The following is an 8,417-nucleotide window of genomic DNA, read 5'->3' as shown; positions in this document are numbered from 1 at the left end:
AGTAGCAGTAGAACTGCCTTTGCGAGTGGAAATCACCCGTAATCCATTTTTGCCTTCCGCAGCTGGTTGCTGGACGGGAGTTTTAGTTTCTTTTTCCTCAGAAAGTTGGTCTGAAGGGGAAAAATCTATTCAGTTATGCATAGACAAGATTGTTCATGATTACGTAGCTCATGCAGTGACACTTCAGCCCATGCTTCATATAAAAAACTTTGTTGCTCTTTTGTTTTGTTTTGTTTTTTAAAGAGCTACATTGACCTGATGGACTCCTAAGTAGAATACACTAGGACAAAACATCTAGGACTCTCTAGATTCTCTCTGCAGCTTTAACTATTACACAACACATTGCTCTTCAGACAGAAAAAAGAAATTTCCTTCTTAGTTTCACATAGAACTTTACACAACAGACCAGCTAAAGCCAGGAGTGGTTCTAAGCTTTCCTCCAACGTTTCAGGTTCTGTCCACTGACTGCCGGACAAAGCCACCAGTGACCTGGCCACACTGCCTGCCCTATCGCTAGTCAGACCGCAGGTCATCTGTGATTTCTACATTCCTTTACAGCACAGATTCCTTCAAGAACCAAAGATTTACACAATCATTTACAGCACAAATTCCTTCCAAGAACCAAAACATGCTCACCATCATCATCTTCATCATCATCTGCAGCATTGATTACAACTGAAGGGTGTGTAGGGCTTGGGACATTTTCAGAGTTTTCCACTTTCATCACCCCCTTAGCTGTGGAGAGGGATTTGACTGGACAGAAAGTTTCTTTTGCTGCAGTGACATCTGAGCCACTTTCAAATCATCGTCCGCGGACTCAGGCGGACTTGGCAGTGTAGCTAGAGGAAGAGGAGGATCATCGGTAATATGGCAGTTTAAAACTTTGACCACAATTTAGCAAAGAGGTGGTAGGAAAGGCAAATAACCCGCATAGACAATGAATTCATCATCTCCTTTTGCCCATCCCATCACTGTTTACACCGGGAACAATGACTTCCCTTCGAACAACAACACATCTCCCTACCACCCAGCAAAAGATGAAACAACAGGAAGCAAACTGCAAGGCAAACATCACACAAAGCCAAGAGAAGCTGAGCACGAAAGCAGAAAACAAACACCAGCAGTACACTCCGTGCAGTACACCTATGACTGCAGACCTTTTCCTGCACTCACAAATGAACAGTTACCTGATGGCCCCTACAGGATTGGCACCCACTAAGTAATACTCCAAATTAAGTCTTCAGCGCTTCAAGAAAAAGGACCTAAACTCACTCTTGCTTGGTGGGAAGAATTGTCCATCGATGTAACGTCCCTTTGCATGATGAAAAGCACAGTTGGCTTTCTGACAGCCTCCCGGCTGGTTCTCCCAGTAGCAAGGAATCTCACTGCGCTTTTTCTGAAGACAGAAAGAAAGAAAAGCTCGTGATAACATGCACGTGAGGCTTGCAAAGAGATGCGCAGCTCCAGATCATGACAGCTGTCACAACACAGTGCTGAAACATCATTCCAAAGGTCAGTTTCTCAGTTCAGTGGAGTATTTCTGGGCATATTCACAAAGTTTGCATAAGCTGGAACCACTATGCACATTTAGATTTGTCATCATTCAGTTAGAGAAGACAGGCACTCTCAGACACCAGTTGAGGGTGGGTTAAACTAATACACCTAGGATTATACTAGCATTATTCAGAGGGAAAAAGAACATCTGAAATTGCCTAGGTTAACCCTGTCTAGAACTACTTCTTGGAGACTTAGTTCTTCTGCACCTTTAACTTTCCCCACTTCCTACCCCAGGCAGCTAGAACAGCGTTATCGGAAGGACTGTGGGTCAGAAGAGACCTGAGAGTTCATTATCAAGCCTGCTCCCATGACAATAGAACAGCCTGTTTATTACCCCCCTGCTCCAGCAGGTTTTAGCAGTCTATTTAACAGCTATTCTGCATCTGTTGAGAAAACTGTCAGCATCTAATAAAAATATATATATATATATATCTTGCTAAGACACACCTAAGGCATTGATTTTATTTCCCTCTGCTTCCTCCCACCCCCTCTCTTGGTAACAGAAACCAGTATGATTTTGAAGCAAACGAATCTATCCTGCAAAAGCACAATCAGTACACCTACGGCACTGAAAAATGCTTTTGTTGATTGATTTTGAGAACACATCGTTAGGCACTCACGTCAATTTCCATGTGTCTGAATCGGTAGACGTTCCTGAAACAACGACCCTCCTGCCACAGCTTGCAGACTGTCTCATTGCCCAGCGCAGCTTCGCAGTGGCGGTAGGCGCATTTGTCTCCCTGGAACCAAAAGGAAACCAACAAGGAAAATAGAGTACAGCCTCAAAAATGGCCATGCTGCTGCCTAATGTTGCTACAACTGAATTCAGAATCTATCTGGTTCTCAAGTTAACCAAAGACCAGAGTGCTTCCTCCTCCTAATCTACTCCTTCCTGAAAAAAATGGGGAAAAAAAGCAAAGCAAAGGAAAGCCAGCCATACCTTGGTACAGGTAGAATAGAAATAGAAGTAGCAATCGTCTCCTTGTTTAGACATGCCGACGAGTTCTGCTAACAAGCTCGGCTTCTCTCCACAGGGACTTCCTCTGCTCTTGGAGAGAGCTGTCTTCACCCTTGCTTGGGCTGAAAGTCTTCTACTGGCTTGTGATCAGTGAAATCTTCTTTTGAAAAGTAACCCTAAAGAAAGTAACAAGTGAAAAATAATGAGGAACGAACAGTTTTCCAGCTTTCTTCAGTTAATCAAATCAAGTTATCAGTCTCTCAAAGAGAGCAAAGCCTTTTTCCCAAATTCTGGAAATACACACCAAGAAGTGGCATAAGCTTTGCCTTTGCTGAAGGAAGACAAATAACACAAAGAAAATCTGTCTAGTTTGTTTTACAGGCTTGTCTTTCTCAGTATGGAACAAACTGACCTCCCTGGTCTAACTTTGCAGTTGGCTATTCTGCCTTTGTCCTGGAGAGAAGAGCAAGAAAGGAACAAATCTATTTTTGCACTCCAAAAACGCGTTAGAGGAGGATTATCACACCTACCTAAGGGTACTTCCTTGTTTGTTTATAAAGCACCAAGTATTTCTCTTGGACAGTCTCTGTTGCTGGTCTGTTTTGTGCCTTCCATTTACAATAAAGATATTAAGATGCTTACCCCTTGTTTTTTGTTGTTTGTTTTTTGTTTTTTTTTCTAACGAACAGTGGAAGTGGAGAGTCGGATGACAAGCAAGAACAAACACTAGAAACTCCTTGTTCTGCCCCTGCTTTTTAATCACCCAGCATCACCCCGGCTGCAAAACAGCCTCTGCTGATTTACCTGCTTGTTAAAGCACCCCACAGGCTGCAAGTGCGGTGTGCTAGGTGTCAAGTTCTATTTCACGGTGCACAGGTAACCATTCGTCTTCCCACAGTCGAAGCACAGAACAGCCTCTTGCTAACAGAACTCATCCCTGCTGCTGCAAGAAACCTCATGGCCTGCAGGAAAACCTCAAGCTAAGAGTTCCAAAGCAAAAGCAGAAAACGCATGATTTGTACTCTTTATATTGGAGTGAATTCTAGCTGCTAAACGCTGCCTACATCTGAGGGCACGTGCTGAGGCTGGGGGGAAGGACACTCAACACCCACTGACAGCAGGAGTGCAAAGATGCCAGCCAAGAAGGCAAAGGTTAGAGCTGAACGCTGCCTCAGCTTCCTCCAGCAGCCAGCTGGGGGTCACCTTTCACCACGCGCTCTGAGACTCTGAGCCCTGAATTGGCAACATGACTATTTTTTTCCACTATTAAGCTTTTCATTAGTGCTTTTGGTTTGTTTGTGGGTATTTTTGTTTGCTTTTTTTGTCTTAGTTTCTGATTTTTATGGAGCAGTGACTTTAGCTGGAAAGAAGGGAGAAGCCAAGTATTTCTCAGTGAAGACGATAACAATTCTGTCTCTGTATTTGTAGAAAGAGACTGTTTGGCAGGTACAGGATACTTCACTGAGACTGTATTCTAGATAAACAGAAAACCTGACTGAAGAAATCTGTGTCCTTCCAGATTCCTGGGCATTTCAAGTGGTGACTCCTGAACGTTCTTGGGAAGAAGACCAACAACAGGTAAGTGATGAGAACACTGTACAAGTCCCTACAGAGACAGACTACATAGTTATTGTGGATCGCTATGAGCTCAAAGTATGTCTAATTTCAGCTTTTTTTTAATGCTCAAATAGGACATATTCCTGCGTCATGTAAAATTGCAAATTAAGCCCATTGTTCACCAATGCCAATTAAAACAATTAATTGGAAGGACATACAGATAGTGAAATAATTCAGCCTGTAATGCACTGTGACTGTTTAGTTTCCACACCTCATGGAGATTTCTGTAGGCTACCATTTGCTTCTGGTCATCTGTAGTTTAGGAGACAGATTCTTTGCCTAATGTTTAAGACAAAAGGCCTTGCTGAATTTTAAAATACCACACTGACAACCTGCTAGTACTATTATGGATATCATTTTAATGATTCATAATTCTTATGATGGGTTTGAGGGCTTTTATTTGGGGATTTTTTTTCATGCTTTGATGTATTAAGAACCTGAAAAGGATCTTTATTTCTTGCAGGGATGATATTAAACCTGAAGTTAGCAGGTTGACGTAAACTAGCTAGCCATGGAGAAGTGACTACTTTTCTGAAATTCCTTGAAAGTGCAGTATTAGAATTTCTTATATTGTGTGTGTGTGTATATATATGTATATATATATATATATATACATGAGGGAGGCAGAGTTTGCTGATAAGATGATAAGCAGCATTATTTCCAGGGGGCAGCAGTATTTCCATTTGGTATGGCTGCTCCCTAAAGCTACATGCTTGCAGGCTCACACAGGTAATGGACAGCTGTGGCAGTGGAAGAAGGTGCTGCCACTAGCTTGTCACTGTTGCTGTGCCAGAGATTATCATCTCTGCATCTTTGGTAATAGAAATGACTGTGTGAGAGAGAGGTGATTGCTACAAGCAGTCGCTTTGCTATTTACCCACCCCTGAATTTAAAGGTAGGATTGAGCAAACTAATCCACCTTTGCTCTGGGCGTTTGAGCAATCTGTTCTGCCAGCAGAGTTGTAGGCATGGCACACGTGGGTAAAGGTAATCACCTAAGGGTGCTTCCTTTTCCAGCTGGCACAGCTGTATCTACAAGATCTGCAGCCTTTTTACAGTGCCCCGCGCTGCTGCAATGCTTCTCTAATGAAATGCAACAGTGGCTTTGCTGTGGCAGCAGCTGTCCTACAAAGAGGATCGTGTCATTCCCTGCTGCTTTGGGAGCAGTCGACTTGCAATTACAACCATTGATGTGATAGATTGGTTAGTAGTAAAAGATTGTCCGAAATTTGTAGAAAAGATTGTCCGAAAGTGAGTATGCGCACCTCTGGATAAATTCAGATATGAGGACGCATCTACATCTATAAAAGAAAAAGGAGGGCAGGATAAAAAGAGAAAGGACTTAGAAGTCCTAACACCGCCCCCACTCTATATTCCACCGCCCGCACTAACAGCTCCTGTCCTTAATGGACTCCCCGAATTAGCTAATCCAGGAGAATCGGAATCGGATCATGAAACACAGGGGCCGGTAACCAGAAGCAGGGCAAGAAATCAGAAATCTGCTTTAAGGGAGGGATTATATCCCCTACGAGAAATAGTGATGGGGGGATCCCAGCCAGGAATGGAATATGTGGCCATCCCCATTAACTCTGGGGATGTCTGAGATTTTAAGAAAAGGACAGGAGGAGGGTAAGCGAGCTTTAATGGCAACTGGCATGTTTGCAGCTGCTGAGGAATAATTCTAACTGGAATAATAACTGTACATTGTATATTGTATATATATAAAAGCCCGGGCATTTTTGTTAAAGTACACTTTTATACATATGTTAATATGTAAATATGTAAATATAAGGACTGCCATTGAGGTGTATGTCTAAGGGAACAAAATTTGCCCAGGCATATTATCGGCTCATCAGGTTTAAATGTCCTCAGTGTAATTGTCAAGAGGCAGTTAATTTACAGTGGTCTGATTTTACTTGTGTATCTATATATTGTGGATTTTGGAGGGATTGGGATTGACTACTAAAGAGCTTCTAGGAAAACAGTGGAATATTGACCACTGTAGATTACAACAGGAAAAGTTCAAAGCAAAGAAATCCCGAGGAAAAGCCCTCTAGGATGTATACTAACACATTGGAGGGATATAGTGGGGTGAAAGGGTACAGAAAGTAAAAGAACTCTTATCAAATATTGTAATCAGTGGTGGCCACTTTATAAACTAGAGGATGGAGCAGAGTGGCCCCTAAATGGAACTATTAATTATAACACCATATTACAGTCAATGTTGTTTTTGTGGAAAGAAGAAAAATGGGATGAAATATGGTATATTGATTGATATGTTGTTTCAGTATCTTGGAGGGAAAAGGTATGGAATTAAGTTGGACTCTGACTGAGCCTTTGGTGCTGGTATTAGAAAAGTACAGGCTGGAGAAAGATAAAGGAAGTGTTAAAAGGGTTGCTGAAGGTGTTAAAGGTGTGGCATGCAGTATTTAACAGAGCTATTTGAAATTGAATGAGCAGGGAAAGGTGATGTAGGCATTATAAAAAGTAACAGTCTAGAAGTTTTGGTATATTTGCTGTGGTGTTTGGTCAGTTTCCCAAGCATTGGGGAGGGGGGAACAGCCTGCTCCACCAGGGGCCTCTCCAGCGGCCGCAGGGGGGCTTCGGCTCCAGCGCCTGGAGCGCCTCCTCCCCCTCCTTCTGCACTGACTTTGGTGTCTGCGGGAGGGTTTCTCGCTCTCCCAACTGCTGTTGAGCAGCAGGCTTTTGTTTGTTTCTTTGTTTGTTTGTTTTCGTGGATGTGCTCTCACAGAGGCACGGACTGTATTGCTCATGGCTTGGCTCTGGGCGGCAGTGGGCCCCTTTGGGGCCAGATGAAATTGTCCCTTATCTATCACGGGGAGGTTTCTGGGTTTTTCTCACGGGGGCTGCCACTGCAGTTTCCCACCCCCACACCCATCACCCCCCCCCCCCCCCCCAGAACCTTGCCATCAAACCCAATACACTGGAGCAGCTAAGTGATTACTGACTTGTAAAGTATCAGGGATTAAATTAACTAATGAAACCCTAAATGTGATGGGGGTAGAAGGGACTGGGATAACAGTGCCACTTTTGGGGAATACTAAGCTGAGACCAGGGGATAAAATGATCACTGGACAATTATTGTATGTATCCAAGGCAGGGACTAACTTGATGGGAAGGGATTTGATGATTAAATTGGGCATTCAAATAGTAAATTGTTAGACTGGAATAACAGTGTTATTAATGGAGTGCTCTCTGGCCCTGAGAGCAAACATACATGTATATTCACCTCTGACTGGAAAGACCCTGAAATGGGGGCAGAAGCAACAATATAGGTGGACAATTTTACCTCAGAGGTTTACAGTGCCACCTATCTATTTGGGTAAATTCTAAAAAAAGATTTTGGAGCAATTACAACCTCCCAAGGAGGTATTAATGTTACAAATATGTGGATCATTTTAAGGAAAATCGATACTCCCTGATGGGAGAGAAATGCTGAATAAAGTGATAATGAGGCAAATATTAACTGTTTTACATCAGAAGAGTCATTGGGAGGTGCAAGCAATGTGTGATGTTGTTCTAAGAAAGCATGTCTGTGTAGGAATATATACTTTAGGGAAACACACATGCAGAGGATGTACTATATGTCAAAAGGTAAATAAAAAGGTCTTCTGTAACCCATCTAGAGGGGGACGGGAGCCAGGGCTTTGACCTTTCCTAAGTATACAGGTAGACTTTACTGAGTTACTTGTTTGTCCTAATTGACCACGTGACTGAATGGGTGTAAAGCTTTGCTGCAAGGATTAAAGCAGGCCTTAGAGATTGAGTGGGATTTTCACAGCCCCTGGCACCCCTTCTCTTCTGGAAAGGTAGAGCGAATGAATGGTGAAATTAAGAAACAACTAACAAAACTTATGCTGGAAACTAAGTCTTCTTGGGTAAAATGTTTACCCCTTGCACTGTTAAACATATGGACACAGCCCAGAACTGATGCAGGAATTTCTCCTTTTGAAATGCTGTATGGTATGCCCTATGACTTGGAATTGCCACTTGATCACCCTCAATTCTAATTAAGACTTGGAAAGAGACTTTTTTTAACACCACGATGGGGAAGGCCCCTATGTTGTTTTGCTTACTACAGAAACAGTCGTCCGGACTGCGGAGAAAGGATGGACACATGCCATCCGTGTTAAAGGACCCATCTGTGACAAGAAGTGGGAGATCGCTCCAGGAAACAAAGACCTGAAGCTCACATTGCGACGAACTCGATAGGTACCGTGGGTTAAGGTAGAGGCTCTCCCCTGAAGAACACTACTGCTGCCGA

At 43.0% G+C, this 8,417-nt stretch overlaps 1 long non-coding RNA gene across 1 annotated transcript; it reads right to left on the bottom strand.

The window, feature by feature from the left end:
* Positions 1-553: 553 nt before the first annotated feature.
* Positions 554-2,285, bottom strand: LOC140003145 (uncharacterized). Its single transcript, XR_011811179.1, has 3 exons — positions 2,178-2,285; positions 1,273-1,396; positions 554-839 (listed from the first exon to the last, which is right to left on the bottom strand). It is a non-coding gene; the product is annotated as an uncharacterized lncRNA (long non-coding RNA).
* Positions 2,286-8,417: the final 6,132 nt, after the last annotated feature.

This window comes from Anas platyrhynchos, chromosome 8 (assembly GCF_047663525.1).
Source record: "Anas platyrhynchos isolate ZD024472 breed Pekin duck chromosome 8, IASCAAS_PekinDuck_T2T, whole genome shotgun sequence".
NCBI classification, from domain to species: Eukaryota; Metazoa; Chordata; class Aves; order Anseriformes; family Anatidae; genus Anas; species Anas platyrhynchos.
This window is presented reverse-complemented; position numbering and strand designations above follow the sequence as displayed.